Source organism: Palaemon carinicauda, chromosome 3 (assembly GCF_036898095.1).
Source record: "Palaemon carinicauda isolate YSFRI2023 chromosome 3, ASM3689809v2, whole genome shotgun sequence".
NCBI lineage: Eukaryota > Metazoa > Arthropoda > Malacostraca > Decapoda > Palaemonidae > Palaemon > Palaemon carinicauda.
In genome coordinates, this window is record NC_090727.1 from 70,445,778 (window position 1) to 70,467,370 (window position 21,593).

General features: G+C 44.5%; 2 long non-coding RNA genes across 3 annotated transcripts in view; one reads left to right on the plus strand and one right to left on the minus strand.

The window, feature by feature from the left end:
• LOC137638322 (uncharacterized) overlaps positions 1-21,593 on the minus strand; it is an 838,879-nt gene that overhangs the window by 754,243 nt on the left and 63,043 nt on the right. The window lies entirely within an intron of this gene.
• LOC137638327 (uncharacterized) overlaps positions 1-21,593 on the plus strand; it is a 30,488-nt gene that overhangs the window by 730 nt on the left and 8,165 nt on the right. The gene's annotated exons all lie outside the window — the stretch shown is intronic.

Genomic DNA, 21,593 nt, shown 5'->3' on the forward strand with positions numbered 1-21,593 from the left:
CACTGTGGCCTTAAGGGGGTATGCAGGAGGGGCAGAGCCCCCCCCCCCCCCCGGTAGGCCTAGGTAGGTGTACAGGGCCCTAGGTTAGGTTAGGTGGGTGTATTAGGTTCGGTAGTGCCCCAAAAATCAGTTTTCTCCTCCTCCCACCTAAAAAAAATCCTGCATCCCACTGGGGTCCCCCATAATTGTAGTAGTAGGTTTATGCTTACATTTTGTGTGTAAGAGTAAGTTTTAGTTTCTTTTTTATTCATTTCCTTATGTTTCTATGCGATGTACAACACCAATCTGGTCGTGTTTTGCCGTTTTTCGTTGTTAATACTTGAAAAACGGGTGCGGCCTTCTCCTGGACATTTACCCTTTTTGGGTAATGGTATAAACATTAATTTATATTCTTAAATATTGATTGTGTATTTATTTCAACTGCTTTACATAGAGGTTTATGATTTTGACCATCTTTGTTGGGTAACTTCATTTTGGAATGCCCTAACCTCACCTATAACAATTATGGGCATCAGGATTTTTTTTCGGGATCACTAAGCAAGATATATTTTTTACTTAAGCAAATGAACCAATTGATGAAAAGGAACCACACCATTAATTTTGTTGTGAGGGTTTCCTTTTTATAAATTTGTCCCTTTCTATTTTGATTTGTATGACTTTAAGATACTTTTCTTGTTAGAGAAACTTTTTGTTATAACTCCTTTCCTTAAACTACCATAGCCTTAACCTTGCTCTACCATTAACATACTAAAGCTTCGCCTAATTGTGTGTAACCAAGTGTGAAACTGGGAAATGTTTTGGTGGGAGTATGCAGAAACTATGGTGATACAAGAATGCATCATAACCTAACCTTACCTAGGCAAAGGTTGAAAGTCAGTGAAACACTGAAATGCATCTTAGCCTAACCTAACCATTATACCCTGACTTCATCCTTAATGTAACTTGACCCATATGGTGCCGTACCTTGCCTAGCACAAATTAACCTTCTAAAAAGTACATAATTATTTGCAGATTCAGCCTAACCTTCCCAAGCTTAATATAAGGTGCCACATCATTTTTGAAAACCAACAAATTCCCTGGAATCCATTAAACCGTAAAAATGCTTTACGATGCTATTTACAATGACATAGCCTATTTTGTCTCTTAAGTCTCAAACCACATTTTCCAATAGTTAAATTATACTGTATTTCATTGCAAAGTTTTGTCGGCTATAGTGAAACCTTTAACCCAAATCTTAGTCTAACTGCCAAATGATATCTGTAGCTCCTACCTGTCGGACAATAATTTTAGGCCTTCTAACTGGTTGCCACTTTGGAGTGAAAGTGCCTTTAAGGTAGTGGGGAATTCTATAGGAGAGTTGTGTGGTGTATTCTTTAAACTTCAGAACCAAGGCAATAAGTTGTGGTTTGGGCTGAAGCATAGGTACCAAAGGCCACATAAAAAAAAACACGTCTACTGGTACACTATTGTCTCACAGTATTTTGACTCTTTTAGGGAGGGTTTTCTTCCTTGGAATTCTGTATGGTTTGCTGGCATTGTGTGATAGGTCTTTGAATTTTTGTTGGGTTATGAAGGGATTTCCATAATTTACATTTTGTGTTAGGTCTTTGAATTTTTCTTTGGTTATGAAGGGATTTTCATAATTTACATTTTCTTATTTACTTAGTCAGTAGGGTACATTTTGTGGCCTGGTAAATAAGAACTAAGGTTACTAATAATGACTTGTGGTATTTGTTTATCATCACTGCTCATAAATTCAAATTCTCATAACATTATCCTTAGACAAAATTCAGTTCAGTTGGAACATTTACCATGATAATTAAAAAGGTTGAATTGGAAAAGCATCCATTCTGTTGTGTGCTTGCCTTATAGTGCTTGCTGCCTGTGTATTTTTATATCATTTGGAGGATTTGGTGTTTATAGAACTACAACCGGTGTGTGCTATATGGTCATTTTGTCTGTAGTCAGGTCTTGTAACTATTTTGGGGAAATCAAATAAACAATGTTTTGCTATTCTTGTCTGTTCTGACATCATTGTAGCCTACTTGTGGAAAACCTGACATCTGCAAGTGAGACTGATTATTATTATTATTATTATTATTATTACTATCCAAGCTACAACCCTAATTGGAAAAGCAAGATGCTATAAGCCCAGGGGCTCCAATAGGGAAAAATAGCCCAGTGAGGAAAGGAAATAAGGAAATAAATAACTGAAGAAAACAAATTAACAATAAATCATTCTAAAAAAAGTAATGTCAAAAGAGATATATCATATATAAACTATTAACAACGTCAACAACAAAAATGTCATATATAAACTATAAAAAGACTCATGTCCGTCTGGTCAACAAAAAAGCATTTGCTCCAACTTTGAACTTTTGAAGTTCTACTGATTCAACAACCCGATTAGGAAGATCATTCCACAACTTGGTAACAGCTGGAATAAAACTTCTAGAGTACTGCGTAGTATTGAGTCTTATGATGGAGAAGGCCTGGCTATTAGAATTAACTGCCTGCCTAGTATTACGAACAGGATAGAATTGTCCAGGGAGATCTGAATGTAAAGGATGGTCAGAGTTATGAAAAATCTTATGCAACATGCATAATGAACTAATTGATCGACGGTGCCAGAGATTAATATCTAGATCAGGAATAAGAAATTTAATAGACCGTAAGTTTCTGTCCAACAAATTAAGATGAGAATCAGCAGCTGAAGACCAGACCGGAGAACAATACTCAAAACAAGGTAGAATAAAAGAATTAAAACACTTCTTCAGAATAGATTGATCACCGAATATCTTAAAAGACTTTCTCAATAAGCCAATTTTTTGTGCAATTGAAGAAGACACAGACCTTATATGTTTCTCAAAAGTAAATTTGCTGTCAAGAATCACGCCTAAAATTTTGAAAGAGTCATACAAATTTAAAGAAACATTATCAATACTGAGATCCGGATGTTGAGGAGCCACCGTCCTTGACCTACTTACAATCATACTTTGAGTTTTGTTAGGATTCAACTTCATACCCCATAATTTGCACCATGCACTAATTTTAGCTAAATCTCTATTAAGGGATTCACCAACCCCAGATCTACATTCAGGGGATGGAATTGATGCAAAGAGAGTAGCATCATCTGCATATGCAACAAGCTTATTTTCTAGGCCAAACCACATGTCATGTGTATATAGTATGAAAAGTAATGGGCCAAGAACACTACCCTGTGGAACACCGGATATCACATTCCTATACTCACTATGGTGCCCATCAACAACAACTCTTTGAGATCTACTACTTAAAAAATCAATAATAATGCTAAGAAACGACCCACCCACTCCCAACTGTTTCAGTTTGAAAACAAGGGCCTCATGATTAACACGGTCAAAGGCAGCACTAAAATCAAGGCCAATCATACGAACTTCCCGACCACAATCAAGGGATTTCTGTACTGCATTGGAGATTGTAAGAAGGGCATCACATGCTCCAAGGCCTTTCCGAAAACCAAATTGCAAACTAGGGAATAGATGATTACCTTCAGCAAACCTATTAAGACGTTTTGCCAGAAGACGTTCAAAAACTTTAGATAATATGGGAGTTATGGAAATTGGGCGGTAATCAGTGGGACTTGAGCTACCACAAACACATTTACATAGAGGAGTAACATTACCAATTCTCCAACAAGTGCTAAAAGCTCCTCTTCTTGCTAACTTGCGTAAAATAACAGATAACTTTGGAGCTAAGAAATCTGCTGTCTTTATAAAAAACAAAGGAAAAATACCATTAGGGTCTACACCTCCATAAGCATCAAGGTCCAACAACAGAGCTTTAATCTCACGAGATCGAAAAGCTAAACTAGTTAGTTTAGCCTCAGGAAAACAGGAATGAGGAAGTTCAAGTTTTTCATTACTCTGTTTACTGTCAAAAACATCAGCCAAAAGGGTTGCCTTTTCCTTTGGACAGTGAGTGACTGAGCCATCTGGTTTAAGTAAAGGAGGAACTGTTGCATCTACACCAAAGAGTGCAGATTTAAGGGTAGACCACCATTTATGTTCCTGAGTTGTACCAGAGAGGGTTTCTTTTATGATTAAATTGTACTCCTTTTCAGTTGAGGCATAAACTCTCTGAGCAAAAGCTCGAAGCTGAGTATAGTTGTTCCAGGTCAAATCTGATCTGTTACCCTTCCAAAGGTGATAGGCCTCCTGCTTCTCCAAATAAGCACGTCTACAATCATCATTGAACCACGGTTTGTCCTTCATTCGGTACCTTAGCACACGAGAAGGGATATGCCTATCAATTATGTTGACTAGATTCTCATTCAAAGGGACAACAGGATCTACACTATTATATAATTGTGACCAATTCAAGCACAAAAGATCATGCAAAATCCCATTCCAGTCTGCTTGGGATTTCATATAAATTTTACAAGAATATGATATATCAGGGACAGGCTGCTCAGACTTCACTAATAATGAAATCAAGGCATGATCAGAAGTCCCGACTGGAGAACCAACCTTACTAGTTATAACGCCAGGGGAGTCAGTGTATACGAGGTCCAAGCAATTACCAGACCTGTGAGTAGCTTCATTTATGATTTGCTCACAGCCTGATTCTGAGGCAAAGTCTAAAGCTCTTAAGCCATGGCGATCGGTAGGAGAGATAGAACTCAACCACTCCCTATGGTGAGCATTAAAATCACCAACAAAGACAAACGAAGCCTTTCTATCATCTTCTTGTATCTTAGCCATAATGGTAAGAAGACAATCAAAGATAGAATCATCCATGTCTGGATTCCGGTAGATTGAACACAAATAAAAGTTGTTATGCCTGCCACAAACTTTTATTACCTGAATCTCATGACATCCACATTGATAGCAGGACTTATGAGAAGCAGGGTACTCGGTCCTAATATACACCGCCATTCCCCTGGCCCTAGGAATGGAATCACGTTTCAGCATTATTGGCTTCTTAAAACCAGTTATAAGGAGCTCAGATGAGTGCCTCATATTAGAAACCAAAGTTTCTGAGCACAAAAGAATATCATACTGTCTGGACGCAACTGTAAGGTCTCGGATATTTGCATGAAGACCACGAATATTGCAATACAGAAGACGACATTGACGAAATCTAGGACGTACTGGTCCCGGATTTTGCTCAATGTCTCCAGACAGCATAAGAATTAATAGAAATAAAAAAGACACATCATACTTAAAAACTAGATTAACAAGAATTAAAACAAAAACAATATGTACAGAATAATAATAAAAGTGATTGATGATATCCATAGACTATAGTAAAAAGTCGGAAAAACTGGTCAACATGGAGGAGCCGATACACCATGCAAGGCTAAATACCCTCCAGGATAGCCACTTCAACTGAAGGGAGGACAGTAAGGATGGTTTTGAGAAGAAAAAATCAGAAAAAGGAAAAGACAACCTCTTGATAAACCACCAGGCATCCATGGCCCTTCTATTAAGCCTGCCCAACACACCATTTCAAAAAAACAAGAGGAAGAAAAAAAAAATAAGATAGAATAGTGTGCCCGAGTGTACCCTCAAGCAAGAGAACTCTAACCCAAGACAGTGGAAGACCATGGTACAGAGGCTATGGCACTACCCAAGACTAGAGGACAATGGTTTAATTTTGGAGTGTCCTTCTCCTAGAAGAGCTGCTTACCATAGCTAAAGAGTCTCTTCTACCCTTATCAAGAGGAAAGTACACTGAACAAATTGCAGTGCAGTAAATTAACACCTTGGTGAAGAAGTGTTAAGTATCTCATTGTTGTCAGATGTATGAGGAAAGACGAGAATATGTAAAGAATAGGCCAGACTATTCCGTGTAAGTGTAGGCAAAGAAAAAATAAGCCGTGACTAGAGAGAGGGGTCCAATGCAATACTGTCTGGCCAGTCAAAGGATCCAATACCTCTCTAGTGGTAGTATCTCAACAGGTGGCTGGTGCCCTGGCCAACCTACTACCTGTCTATGATCTCCTTTTGTACATTCCCTGACTTCTGGATGTGGCTGTTAAACAAGCAGTGTTGACTTTCTCTTTCCTGTTTGCTCATGGTGGGCCAGACTTGCGATCTCTATACATTCTTAGTTTTTCAATATTAATCTTACCCGATGATCATGTAGCTGTCAACTCTGTTGCCCGACAGAAATCTACGGTCGGGATACGCCAGCGATCGCTATACAGGTGGGGGTGTACACAACAGCGCCATCTGTGAGCAGGTACTCAAGTACTTCTTGTCAACAAGAACTCAATTTTTCCTCTGTCGTGCCTCCGGCTAGACCTACTTGGATACGCTGTTGATTCTGGAGTTATTGTTCACGATTTGGTGATGTATTTGCTCTAGAGTTTAGCCTTCGCTATTCAGGAAGCTTTATCTTTAGCTTAGCAAGCTTTTGGAATTAATTTGAATTAATTATGGTGACGAAGAGAGTATGGACTCTCTTTCACTTTTAAATGGCCGACCCTTCCCTTAGACGGAAGTGTTGGTGTCGAAGAGAGTATAGACTCTCTTTCACTTTTTATTTTATATCTCTCCGCCATTTATAGGCCTCTTCGATTAACTTTCCTTAAAAAAAAAAAAAAAAAAAAAAAAATATATACGACCTTTCCTAATAGTAGGCGGTCCTTACTTGGAACCGAAGTTAATTAACATTGAGCTCGTCATATCGTTTTTCCTGTTAAGAATTTATGCTATTTTAATTTTATGTTTTTGAAAGAATTTCTTTGATAAGTCTCGTACTGTTTTCAAAGTTGAACTAACGTTTTGTTTAGTCTCCGCAGTTGTTGACGTTCAGAACGTTCAACTTGCGCTCTATCGTTACGATAGAGAGAGAGTATTCACGGTTTCACGTTGCAGTAAGAGTAAACCGATTCTAGCGTTTCGTTCATTCTTTCTTAGCTTAAATGGTTTTAATTCTAATAAAGGAACTTTTTATTTGGGAAACCTTTCAGTTTTTTTCCTTTAACAAATAATATGTTTTAACGATATATATAATTGGGCTCATCTCTCAGGTTCTAAGTCTAGAGAGAGAGAGAGAGAGATAGAGACGGAGGGAGAGAGAGGAGGATAAACGTTTCGTTCAAGCGGGTAACGTTGTTCTCGTTTTTTTTGCTCTTCTCCCTAGTCGATAGAGGGGAAGAAGGTAAAACGTTTCTAGAGTTTTATTCTTGTTCCCAGGCTTTATGCGGTGAGAGATTTTAAACGTAGTTTATTTGATCTAGTGTTTAGTCTCTTTTCCAGCCACTGAATTCTTTATCTTTCATTATGTTTTTCTGTTACATTGTAATACTGTTTTCGCAATTACTACCTTTTAATGAAGGGTAGGATTGCGTGTTTCAGGTACAAACCACTTAAAGTTTCGAGTTCAGTGAAATAAGTGCAAACAGAAAATCAAAAGTGATAAAGTGATATGCGCAAAGTGTTACAGTGTTGCGTTCGAGGGTTCGTCTGTTCGTGCCAGTTGTTCACCTAGTCCGATACCTCTTACAAGCTCCCAAGCCCAGGGGAGAAGTAATGTCGAAGGACTTATGGGTTCCTCAGGCCTTGATCGACGAACAGACGTTTCCCTCTGTGGTTTCGGGTGTATCTACACACGTTGCTGACGTGATCACCCCACCCACACAAAGACGAGAGAGCCCATTTATTCCTCGTCTGCGGAAGAGGTTTCTCGCAGAAACCATGGACCAAATCTTGCAGCTTTTAAGTGCAAGTCGGTCCCTTCCGCGCAAGTCCAACGGCCTAGGTGTAGCCACTGGGTCAGTTCGGACTCGCTGCAGTACGACAACTGCACACCTCCTAAGAGAGGCTAGGTGGTACCGCAACAGGCAGTAACTCCGTCTGTTGCCGCACCAGCTGTTTTAGACCCTCAGTCACAACGGACAGTAGCTCCGTTTGTTGTTGTCTTTCATAGACCCTAGTGGTCCATGCTGCAGACTATACAGTCTCAGCTTGCTCCTTCATGCAGGAGTATCATGCTGGAAGGTTGACAATGCAGCCTGTTTACCTACAACCCGCCGAGGTTGTGCGCTCAGCAGATACTGCGGCTGCCTGCTCCCACACCACACCTGTGAGAGCTCCTCCACCGATGCGCAGTCCTCACTGCCAGACGCATGTTCTTGCTGCACCATCTGCTAACATGCGTGAGCTGCCGCATCAGGAGTTGCCGGGTTCCAGCACTATGCGGCATTCTCCTCAGCCCATGCAGCATGCTCTGCAGACCTTACAGCATGCTCCGCATAACATGCAGCATGAGCCGCATACCATGCAGCATGAGCCGCATACCATGCAGCATGAGCCGCATGCCTTACCTCATGCTCTGCATACCTTACCGCATGCTCTGCATACCTTACAGCATGCTCTGCATACCTTACAGCATGCTCTGCCTTCCTTACAGCATGCTCTGCATGCCTTACAGCATGCTCTGCATACCTTACAGCATGCTCTGCATACCGCATGCTCCTCAACCCACCGCAGCCCCTCCCTCGCACCAGCACTCTGCTTTTGTTGTTGCCAGCTCCCACACTCCGACTGCGGAGAAGGTTGACGATGCACCCGTGGGCCTACACCTCCCACGGTTGTGCTCCCGGCATGGCTTCATGCTCTCACACTCTTGTTGTGAGAGCTCCTCCACCCATGCACAGTCAACCCTGCCAGATGTATGATGACTCCCACACACAGAGCACTCCGTTGCCGTGCGGGAGCTACCACAAGCTGCCGTGTTTTGACACGGTGTGTCAGCCTCCGCAACACACTGTGGTTACTGCCACTCGCCAGCAGCAAACTAGTCAGGCAGGAGTTGAGGCTTCCCCACACATCTTTGGTTGTTGCCAACTCACAAACTGTCATGCAGTTACATGACGTTGCCTTCTGGTCTGCTACTTATACACCAGTGCTGTATGTCCTCACGCTCCTGTTGTGGTTGACAGTTCAGTTTTTGACAGTTCACAGACTGTCAAGCAGTTTCATAACGTTGCCTTCTGGTCTGCTGCTTTTACACCAGTGAAACCCTCACTGAGAGAACTTAGCTTTTCTCGGATATGGTTCCTGTAGATGAGAAAGTGCTGTTCTCCCTCCTTCTGATATTCCCTTGAGGACTCTGTCATTTGGAGAGGAGCCTTAAGCTGCTTAGCCTCCTATGGACTTTTATTTAAGCATAACATGCTTCCAGGGAGGGTAAATGGTTCCGCTTCAGTCGCTAACCCCGTCTGTTGCCACACCTGCTCCCATAGACCTTGAGCTTTGTTGCAAGACATGCAGTCCAAGCTTAGTCCTTGATAGAGAATTTTCTTTTTTTTACGGAGTCAGTGTGTCACTGGGAAGACGTTCAACAACCAGCAGAGGTGACTTGTTGTGACGCAGTGCGGCAACCTCAGCAACCCGATAAGGAGTTGTCTGTACTACCCAGACAGTCTAGACAGTTTCGGGTTGTCGCTGTACTTCCTCGCTTCCCCATGGTTGACAGTTCACAGACTGTGCAGCAGTACCATGATCTTGTGTCCGGCTCCGTCAGACGACTGGCTTTTAAGAGCTCCCACAAGTCGTCGCTGTCTGGAGAATCTCAGATGGACTATGGATCTGACCAAGGAACTGGGCCTCCTGGTCAATTTAGAGAAGTCCCAGCTCGTCCCATCCCAGACCATTGTCTACCTGGGTATGGAGATTCAGAGTCGAGTTTTTCGGGCTTTTCCGTCGGCCCCAAGGATCAACCAAGCCCTAGAATGCATCCAGAGCATGCTGAGAAGGAACCGATGCTCAGTCAGGCAGTGGATGAGTCTAACAGGGACACTTTCATCGCTGGCCCTGTTCATCGAGTTAGGGAGACTCCACCTCCGCCCCCTTCAGTATCATCTAGCTGCTCACTGGATAAAGGACATGACGCTAGAGACGGTCTTAGTTCCTGTTTCCGAAGAGATGAGGTCTACTCTAACGTGGTGGAAGAACAGCTTTCTTCTCAAGGAAGGTCTACCTTTGGCTGTTCAGAACCCCGACCGCCGTCTCTTCTCGGACGCATCAGACACGGGCTGGGGTGCGACATTGGACGGACAGGAATGCTCGGGAACATGGAATCAGGAGCAAAGGACACTTCACATCAATTGCAAGGAGTTTTTGGCGGTTCATCTGGCCTTGATAAACTTCAAGTCCCTCCAGCTAAACAAGGTGGTGGAGGTGGACTCCGACAACACCACAGCCTTGGCTTACATCTCCAAGCAGGGAGGGACTCATTCGAGGAAGTTGTTCTAGTTCGCAAGGGACCTCCTCATCTGGTCAAAAGATCGAAAGCTCACGCTGGTAACGAGGTTCATTCAGGGCGATATGAATGTCATGGCAGATCGCCTCAGCCGGAAGGGTCAGGTCATCCCCTCAGAGTGGACCCTTCACAAGAATGTTTGCAGCAGACTTTGGGCCCTGTGGGGTCAGCCAACCATAGATCTGTTCGCTACCTCGATGACCTAGAGGCTCCCGTTGTATTGTTCTCCGATTCCAGACCCAGCAGCAGTTCACGTGGATGCTTTTCTGCTGGATTGGTCCCATCTCGACCTGTATGCATTCCCGCCGTTCAAGATTGTCAACAGGGTACTTCAGAAGTTCGCCTCTCACAAAGGGACACGGCTGACGTTGGTTGCTCCCCTCTGGCCCGCGAGAGAATGGTTCACAGAGGTACTGCAATGGCTGGTCGACATTCCCAGGACTCTTCCTCTAAGAGTGGACCTTCTACGTCAACCTCACGTAAAGAAGGTACACCCAAACCTCCACGCTCTTCGTCTGACTGCCTTCAGACTATCGAAAGACTCTCTAGAGCTAGAGGCTTTTCGAAGGAGGCAGCCAGAGCGATTGCCAGAGCAAGGAGGACATCCACTCTCAGAGTCTATCAGTCTAAATGGGAAGTCTTCCGAAGCTGGTGCAAGGCCAATGCAGTTTCCTCAACCATTACCACTGTAACCCAGATTGCTGACTTCCTGTTACATCTAAGGAACGTAAGATCCCTTTCAGCTCCTACGATCAAGGGTTACAGAAGTATGTTGGCAGCGGTTTTCCGCCACAGAGGCTTGGATCTTTCCACCAACAAAGATCTACAGGACCTCCTTAGGTCTTTTGAGACCTCAAAGGAACGTCGGTTGTCCACTCCAGGCTGGAATCTAGACGTGGTCCTAAGGTTCCTTATGTCATCAAGATTTGAACCTCTCCAATCAGCCTCTTTTAAGGACCTCACATTAAAAACTCTTTTCCTCGTGTGCTTGGCAACAGCTAAAAGAGTAAGTGAGATCCACGCCTTCAGCAGGAACATAGTTTTCACATCTGAAACGGCTACATGTTCCTTGCAGCTCGGTTTTTTGCTAAAAACGAGCTTCCTTCACGTCCTTGGCCTAAGTTGTTCGAGATCCCAAGCCTGTCCAACTTGGTGGGGAACGAACTGGAGAGAGTACTTTGCCCAGTTAGAGCTCTTAGGTACTATCTAAAAAGGTCAAAACCTTTACGAGGACAATCAGAAGCCTTATGGTGTGCTATCAAGAAGCCTTCTCTTCCAATGTCTAAGAACTCAGTTTCTTACTACATCAGGCTTCTGATTAGGGAAGCACATTCTCATCTGAAGGAAGAAGACCTTGCTTTGCTGAAGGTAAGGACACATGAAGTGAGAGCTGTGGCTACTTCAGTGGCCTTCAAACAGAACCGTTCTCTGCAGAGTGTTATGGATGCAACCTATTGGAGAAGCAAGTCAGTGTTCGCATCATTCTATCTCAAAGATGTCCAGTCTCTTTACGAGAACTGCTACACCCTGGGACCATTCGTAGCAGCGAGTGCAGTAGTAGGTGAGGGCTCAGCCACTACATTCCCATAATCCCATAACCTTTTTAACCTTTCTCTTGAATACTTTTTATGGATTGTACGGTCGGCTAAGAAGCCTTCCGCATCCTTGTTGATTTGGCGGGTGGTCAATTCTTTCTTGAGAAGCGCCGAGGTTAGAGGTTGTGATGAGGTCCTTTAGTATGGGTTGCAGCCCTTTATACTTCAGCACCTAAGAGTCGTTCAGCATCCTAAGAGGACCGCTACGCTCAGTAAGGAAGACGTACTTAATAAAGGCAGAGTAATGGTTCAAGTCGTCTTCCTTACCAGGTACTTATTTATTTTATGTTATTTTTGAATAACTAATAAAATGAAATACGGGATACTTAGCTTCTTTGTTAACATGTATGCTGGTCTCCACCCACCACCCTGGGTGTGAATCAGCTACATGATCATCGGGTAAGATTAATATTGAAAAATGTTATTTTCATTAGTAAAATAAATTTTTGAATATACTTACCCGATGATCATGAATTTAAGGACCCGCCCTTCCTCCCCATAGAGAACCAGTGGACCGAGGAGAAAATTGAGTTCTTGTTGACAAGAAGTACTTGAGTACCTGCTCACAGATGGCGCTGTTGTGTACACCCCCACCTGTATAGCGATCGCTGGCGTATCCCGACCGTAGATTTCTGTCAGGCAACAGAGTTGACAGCTACATGATCATCGGGTAAGTATATTCAAAAATTTATTTTACTAATGAAAATAATATTTTTTATCTTGCATGATTTCACGGTCTCAGTAGACTATGAGGATGAGGTTTTCAAGATACCCATCCATATGAGTAAACAGCATCTCGGTTCATTTGCGGAGGAACTGTTTACCAGTTTTAAGTTCTGTGCTTCACACTGTCAATAGCTTTGAAAGTGATCATAAATTTATTTTTTGGTTGTGGTTTATGCCAATTCACATGAATATGCCTTCCATGTCATCTTGATGACTGATTGATCTTGTCAACCTCTAAGGGTCAAGTGTGCAAAGTTGCTTTAGTTGGGATGAAGATGATGGTCATCTGCATCTCAATATCTTAGAGATACATGCAACGTAGTTGGCTTTGGTAAGACCATAACATTTCAAGCAAGCATACCAGATTCAATACAAAGTTGCGAGGAGATATTGAGTGAACCACTTAGTATCGATAATCAGCCCCTTGCAAATTTGCATGAAATCTGGTCTAATCAGAATATTTGGCTTGCTTGAAATGCCATGGTCTTACCAAAGCCAACAATGCTGCCTGTAACTCCTTGCATAACAAGGAGCCTATTAGATTTTGTTTGGCCCTTTCATTTTTGGTAATAGCATCTCGCTGAATTTAAGGTGGTGTAATACTGGCCAGTCTATAAAGAGATGGTAGGGGTGTTGCCTTTAATGTGCCTGTGATTATTCGACAGGCTCTATTAAGTTCTGGATTCACTTTCTTTGTGTGGCACAATCTTTCCCACACTAGTGAACAGTATTTTACAGTAGAATAGCAGACTGCCAGAGCTGTTTGCTTAAGGATTTTTGGATCTGCGCCCCAGCTGGTGTTGATTAATTTGCTAAGCAGGTTGTTTCTTGTTGATAGTTTTTCTTTAGTGTGTTTGTGTATTCTTTAAAGCTAAGAGTTTTTTTTTCGAGAATAATATCTAGATATGTTGGATATTGGCAAGTTATCTAATTCAGTAATTTCCCATATGATATTTAGTTTCCAGTTAGCTTCGTGATTGTTAAGGTGGAATGCACACACCTCCGTTTTGATGGAATTTGCATTGTGGTGCCATTTTTTTTATAATACACTGAGAGATGATAAAGTTCTTGATCTCTCCTCTATTTCTTCAAAGAATCGTGACTAAGTGGCAATGCACTGAATCAGCACCCAAGCACAGTGTCGACACCAGTAAACGGAAAGAGGTGGTATCCAAAACTCTTGTCCTTCTTGTTGTCACGAGGCTACAAAGTGAATGTATTTGTCATCTAGCAAAGGTAGTGAAGGAATAATTGATGATTATCTTGTATCATAATATCAATGGTCATGGTGTCGAGCGAGGGGAATGATATGTGTCCCATGGAAGAGACCTTTAAACTCAGGATATTGTACCGTCACTTACACTTAAGAGTGGTTTCGTGGCAGACAAACAAACCACTATTCATCAGACACCTTTCCATGCGACTAATGATAGCTACTAAACTCCCGTTAATTCCCCAGTAAGGGGTAGTAACATCAGTGCAGTATTCTTTCAGCCCCTAGCTACCTTTGCTTTATTCCTTATACTTACCAACCTTACAACTCCCTTTCTTGCATCTTCCATCTTGCTGTCCAGCCCCTCTATCTATTATTCCATTGGGTAACTGTAGGGTTTTCCTCAGTTTCCCTTAGGTGCTGAATGGTCTCACAGACACCAGTGCTGGGATATACAGTACACCTCAAATTCATAAATCCAATCCATACTGATGAATGACTCACAAATTCCACTTTTTTCATGTTTCTTGTGTACATGTTGAATAAATAAATTTATAAAATATATACTGCTGTTGGTAATTGAGGGTTGGGTTGTGCTTTTAGGACTAGAATTGCATAAATTTGGACACAAGATTTAGCATGTCCCTTGAAAGTACACTTCAGTCAAGTGAACTTTTACCTTTAATAAATGTTCATTCAAGTTATATTTTGTACAAAAATACAAAGTGTACATACATACATATACCAAGGCACTTCCCCCAATTTTGGAGGGTAGCCAACATCAACAAATGAAACAAAACAAAAAAGGGACCTCTACTCACTACATTCCTCCCAGCCTGACAAGGGACTCAACCGAGTTCAGCTGGTACTGCTAGGGTACCACAGCTCACCCTCCCCCGTTATCCACCACAGATGAAGCTTCATAATGCTGAATCCCCTACTGCTGCTACCTCCGCGGTCATCTAAGGCACCGGAGGAAGCAGCAGGACCTACCGGAACTGCGTCACAATCGCTCTCCATTCATTCCTATTTCTAGCACGCTGTCTTGCCTCTCTCACAAAGTGTACAGTACATTTAAAGGTATACAGAACTGTATATTATTACTGTAATGTTCTGACTGCTAACCATTTATGATTGCAACGAAGTCCAAATTCCCAGTTTCCTTATCCACCTTCTTTGATTAAATTACATCTCACATTCCCACTCATTCTGTGCTAGTACTGTAATATGATTGCCATGTTAGGCTCTATATATTTCCCATTTTTTTAAAAAAGTTTTCTTGAAGATAAGGGTAGACTTTCTTTTTCCTGGTTTTTACACACTGGCTTCCTTGAGGCTGGAAGATCCTGTGCCTAAGTAGACCATGGTGTTCCTCTTAGGTTTTTTTTTTTTATATGATTAGGTTGAATTTCCAAACAGATTTTGATGAATTAGGTTGGGGGTCCTAACAGTTTTTGATAAATTAGGTTGGGTGTCCTAACAGTTTTTGATGAATTAGGTTGATCCTACAATAGACACACCCTTTTCTTTACGGATAGCAGGTCTTAGTTTTTCTGTGGTTAATGTGTTAGTCTAGGCTTGTTTTATGCTCTAGCTCTTCTTCAATATCTCATAATATCAGTTATCTAAAAGGATTTAAACAAGACTATATTAGGTCATGTGCAGTAGTTTCTACTGCTTGCTTATCACCAACAAGCTATGTCAGTTTTATTCTTTTTGGTGTCTTAGTGGGTTCCATATTGTACCTTGTAGTTAATGGTAATTTTGAACTTTGTATTTGGACGTTGAATAAGTAAAAGCACAGTGTTTTAGAAGTTAATAAGACCCAATTTTGTTTGATAGAGGATTACTTATTGGATGCTACACGTTTCAACATTTATAAGCCACCCGAAAGAATAATGAGCAGTTATCAAGTTAACAAAAAGTCATTAGTACTGTGTTTGTTAATTTTCAATATTAATCTTACCCGATGATCATGTAGCTGTCAACTCCGTTGCCCGACAGAAATCTACGGACGGGATACGCCAGCAATCGCTATACAGGTGGGGGTGTACTCACCAGCGCCATCTGTGGTCAGGTACTCCAGTACTTCTTGTCAACACCACCTCAATTTTTCCTCTGTCGTGCCGCCGGCAAGACCTACATGGATACGCTGTTGATTTTGGAGTCTTTTGTTCACGGTTTTGGTGAAGTATTTGCTCTAAAATTTAGCCTTCGCTGTACAGGAAGCTTTTCCCTTAGCTTAGATAGCTTTTGGAATTAATTTGATTTATTGGTTAACGATCTTTGCTTTACTTTGGAATTCCCCCTTGACTGTTCCCTAAATTCAAGATGTCCGACCACTCTCAAGCTCCTAAATATAGGCGATGTAGTGTTAGGACTTGTAATAGGCGTCTTCCGAAGGCCTCTGTTGATCCTCACACCCTTTGTTCCGATTGTAGGGGAAAATCCTGTCAATTGGAAAATCGATGTGGGGAATGTGCTGGGCTTTCGGAATTCGAATTTAATGAATTCCTCAAATATACAACTAGGTTAGAGAAGGAGAGAGTTAGGAGGAGTTCTTCTCGCTCTTTGGTTTATTCCTCTCCCCATGTCCCTCAACCTTTTCCTTCCCCTGTGGTGGTGACCCCCGAGCCTGCTACGAGTGCTCAGCCTGATATGACGGATATGTTGCGTGCCATTCAGGCTCTTGGTGATAAGGTGGAATCGTTAGTTAGTGACCACAATCTTCTCTTGGCAGATGTCAAGGAACTTAAAGTGAAGAGTGCAGTGGGAAGTGTTAGTGCCAGTGCTGTGCATAGTGTCAGTGTCAGTGTTGCGCATGAGGATACTTCTGTGCGTGCCAGTCGTCCTCCCAGTCCGGGACCTCTTGCAAGCTCCCAAGCCCAGGGGAGAAGCAACGTCGAAGGACCAAAGGGTTCGGCAGGCCTTGATCGGTGCACAGTTGTATCCTCAGTGGTTGCGGGCGTATCTGATAGAGATCGTCACTTCCACTCCCAGACGAATGAGCCCTTAAATTCCTCGTCTGCGGAAGAGGTTTCCAGGAGGAAACGGTGGACCCAGGTCTCACGACCTCTCAAACGTAAGGTCCCTTCCGAGCTAGTCCAACGGCTCAGGTGTAGCCACTGGGCCAGTTCGGACTCGCCGCAGTCATCTGATGACTGCACACCTCCCAAGAGAGGTAGAGTGGTGCCTCAACAGGCCTCTGCTCCAACCACTGTGGACCCCAAGTGGTCAATGCTGCAGACTATGCAGTCTCAGCTTGCGGCTTTGATGCAGGAGTATCAGGCAGAGAAGGTTAGCACCCCTCCTCCTATGAGCGCTCCTCCACCTCTGCGCAGTCCTCCCTGCCAGACGCATGTTCTTGCGGCTCCTCCTGCTTTCATGCGTGAGCTGCCGCATCGGGAGTTGCCAGGTTCCAGCACTATGCGGCAACCTCCTCAACCCATGAGGCAGGAGCCTCATGCTATGCGACAACCTCCTCAACCCTTGAGGCAGGAGCCTCAGGCTATGCGGCAACCTCCTCAACCCTTGAGGCAGGAGCCTCATGCTATGCAGCAACCTCCTCAACCCTTGAGGCAGGAGCCTCATGCTATGAGGCATCCTCCTCAACCCATGCAGCACGAGCCTCATACCATGCAGCAGCCGCATTCTATGCAGCATGAGCCTCATCCCATGCAGCTTGAGCCGCATGCCATGCAGCATGAGCCTCATGCCTTACAGCATTCGCTTCTGACCACTTCGCTTGCTCCTCAGACCACCACAGAACCTCCCTCACACCAGCCCTCTGCCTTTGTCATTGCCAGCCCTCAGTCTATTCAGCAGAGGCATGATGATGGATCCGCAAGTACGCATGCACCCGTTCTGCAGGATTCAGCCATTCAGCCTGCCGCTCTGCCTTTACCTCTCGCTACTCAACTCTCAGGCGATGAGGTTTCTGAGGATGAAGCTGCCCATCTGGAGGATCCTCCTTCTGATGTGGAAGGACACAAGTCTTCGCCGCCTTCCTTAGACTTTCGCAAGGTCCTGGCTCTGTTCAGAGAGTTGTACCCTGAACACTTCGTGTCTGCAACCACTCGTTCTCCTCCCTCCGAGTTTTCTCTGGGCATGCAGTCTACTACGCCTGCCTACACCAAGCTTGTCCTCGCCAGATCATCAAGGAGAGCTTTGAGGGTTATGGGGGATTGGTTGCAGTCCAAGCAGCAACTGGGAAGGACCTCTTTTGTGTTTCCTCCTCCTAAGCTGGCTTCTAAGTCGGGCATCTGGTATGCCACGGGAGAGGAACCTGGCTTGGGGGTTCCTGCCTCTGCCCAGGCCGACTTCTCAAGTTTGGTTGACTCTCCCCGCAGGTCGGCTATGAGACGCTCGAAGGTCTGCTGGTCCTTTCAGATCTGGACCACTTGATGAAGGGAGTCTTTCGCGCCTTCGAAATTTTTAACTTCCTCGATTGGTGTCTGGGAGCCTTAAGCAGGAAGACTGCTCCTTCTGACAAAGACGCGGCCATGCTGATCATGTCCAGTATGGACAAAGCAATTCGCGATGGTTCTGGCGAACTTGCGGCTATTTTTGTCTCAGGAGTCCTCAAGAAAAGGGAACATCTATGCTCCTACTTATCGGCTGGTATCACCCCTTGCCAGAGGTCAGAGTTGTTGTTTGCTCCTCTCTCCAAGTGCCTGTTTCCGGAGGAGTTAATCAAGGGGATGGCTGCGGCTCTTATCCAGAAGGATACACATGACCTCATGGCTTCTTCAGCACGTAAGGCTAAAACCTTACCTTCCGTGCCTAGATCTTACCGCACCCCTGTTGCTGATACACCTGCTACTAGGTTCATTCCGCCCTTTCGTGGTAGAGCCTCCAGTAGAGGAAGTACCCGTGCAGACAGTCACCGGGGCAAGTCCAAGAAGGGTGCCAAGTCCACGAAAAGCAAGCTTTGACTTCCTTCCTCTCCAGACAGCTGTAGGAGCCAGACTCAAGACCTTCTGGCAAGCCTGGGAGAGCAGAGGTGCAGACGCTCAGTCTGTCAAGTGGCTAAGGGAGGGATACAGAATTCCGTTCTGCCACAATCCCCCTCTGACCACATCTCCCATCAACCTCTCTCCCAACTACAAGGAGAAGGACAAGAGGCTAGCGTTACAACAAGAGGTGTCGCTCCTGCTACAGAAGGAGGCAGTGGTGATAGTTCGGGACCATCAATCCCCGGGCTTTTACAACCGTCTCTTCCTGGTGGCCAAGAAGACAGGAGGTTGGAGACCGGTGCTGGACGTCAGTGCGCTCAATGCTTATGTCACCAAGCAGACGACGAAGTCGGTCCTAGCAGCGGTCAGGCAGGAGGACTGGATGGTCTCGTTAGATCTGAAAGATGCCTACTTTCACGTTCCCATCCATCCAGACTCCCAACCTTTTCTGAGATTCGTCTTTGGAGAGGTTGTGTACCAGTTCCAAGCCCTGTGCTTTGGCCTGAGCACGGCACCTCTTGTGTTTACGCGACTGATGAGGAATATTGCGAAATTCCTTCACTTGGCAGACATCAGAGCCTCCCTTTATTTAGACGACTGGCTTTTAAGAGCTCCCACTAGTCGTCGCTGTCTGGAGAGTCTCAGATGGACTATGGATCTGACCAAGGAACTGGGCCTCCTGGTCAATTTAGAGAAGTCCCAGCTCGTTCCTTCCCAGACCATCGTTTACCTGGGTATGGAGATTCAGAGTCGAGCTTTTCGGGCTTTTCCGTCGGCCCCAAGAATCAACCAAGCCCTGGAGTGCATCCTGAGCATGCTGAGGAGGAACCGATGCTCGGTGAGGCAGTGGATGAGTCTAACAGGGACTCTTTCATCGCTAGCCCTGTTCATCGAGTTAGGGAGACTCCACCTCCGCCCCCTTCAGTACCATCTGGCAGCTCACTGGAACAAGGATATGACGCTCGAGACGGTCTCGATTCCTGTTTCCAAAGAGATGAGGGCTACTCTAACGTGGTGGAAGAACAGCATTCTTCTCAAGGAAGGTCTTTCGTTAGCTGTTCAGACCCCCGACCATCATCTCTTCTCGGACGCATCAGACTCGGGCTGGGGCGCGACATTGGACGGACAGGAATGCTCGGGGATATGGAATCAGGAACAGAAAACGCTTCATATCAATTGCAAGGAGTTGTTGGCGGTTCATCTGGCCTTAATGAACTTCAAGTCCCTCCAGCTAAACAAGGTGGTGGAGGTGAACTCCGACAACACCACAGCCTTGGCGTACATCTCCAAGCAGGGAGGGACTCATTCGAGGAAGCTGTTCGAGATCGCAAGGGACCTCCTCATTTGGTCAAAAAGTCGAAAGCTCACGCTGGTAACGAGGTTCATTCAGGGCGATATGAATGTCATGGCAGATCGCCTCAGCCGGAAGGGTCAAGTCATCCCCACAGAGTGGACCCTTCACAAGAACGTTTGCAACAGACTTTGGGCCCTGTGGGGTCAGCCAACTATAGATCTGTTCGCTACCTCGATGACCAAGAGGCTCCCATTGTACTGTTCCCCGATTCCAGACCCGGCAGCAGTTCACGTGGATGCCTTTCTGCTGGATTGGTCCCATCTCGACCTGTATGCATTCCCGCCGTTCAAGATCATCAACAGGGTTCTTCAGAAGTTCGTCTCTCACAAAGGGACACGGCTGACGTTGGTTGCTCCCCTCTGGCCCGCAAGAGAATGGTTCACAGAGGTACTGCAATGGCTGGTCGACGTTCCCAGGACTCTCCCTCTAAGAGTGGACCTTCTGCGTCAACCTCACGTAAAGAAGGTACACCCAAGCCTCCACGCTCTTCGTCTGACTGCCTTCAGACTATCGAAAGACTCTCAAGAGCTAGAGGCTTTTCGAAGGAGGCAGCCAGAGCGATTGCCAGAGCAAGGAGGATATCCACTCGCAGAGTCTATCAATCTAAGTGGGAAGTCTTCCGAAGCTGGTGCAGGGCCAATGCAGTTTCCTCTACCAGTACCACTGTAACCCAAATTGCTGACTTCCTGTTACATCTAAGGAATGTTAGATCCCTATCAGCTCCTACGATCAAGGGTTACAAAAGTATGTTGGCAGCGGTTTTCCGCCACAGAGGCCTGGATCTTTCCTCCAACAAAGATCTGCAGGACATCCTTAGGTCTTTTGAGACCTCTAAGGAACGTCGGTTGTCCACTCCAGGCTGGAATCTAGACGTGATCCTAAGGTTCCTTATGTCATCAAGATTTGAACCTCTCCAGTCAGCCTCTTTCAAGGACCTCACTTTAAAAACTCTTTTCCTCGTTTGCCTTGCAACAGCCAAAAGAGTAAGTGAGATTCACGCCTTCAGCAGGAACATAGGTTTCACATCTGAAACGGCTACATGTTCCTTGCAGCTCGGTTTTTTGGCTAAAAAAGAGCTTCCTTCACGTCCTTGGCCTAAATCGTTCGAAATACCTAGCCTATCCAACATGGTGGGTAACGAGCGGGAGAGAGTACTTTGCCCTGTCAGAGCTCGTACCTATCTCAAAAGGTCAAAATCCTTGCGAGGACAATCGGAGGCCTTATGGTGTGCTATTAAGAAACCTTCACTACCAATGTCTAAGAACGCAGTTTCTTACTACATAAGGCTTCTAATTAGAGAAGCTCATTCTCATATGAAGGAAGAAGACCTTGCTTTGCTGAAGGTAAGGACACATGAAGTGAGAGCTGTGGCTACTTCAGTGGCCTTCAAACAGAACCGTTCTCTGCAGAGTGTTATGGATGCAACCTATTGGAGAAGCAAGTCAGTGTTTGCATCATTCTATCTCAAAGATGTCCAGTCTCTTTACGAGAACTGC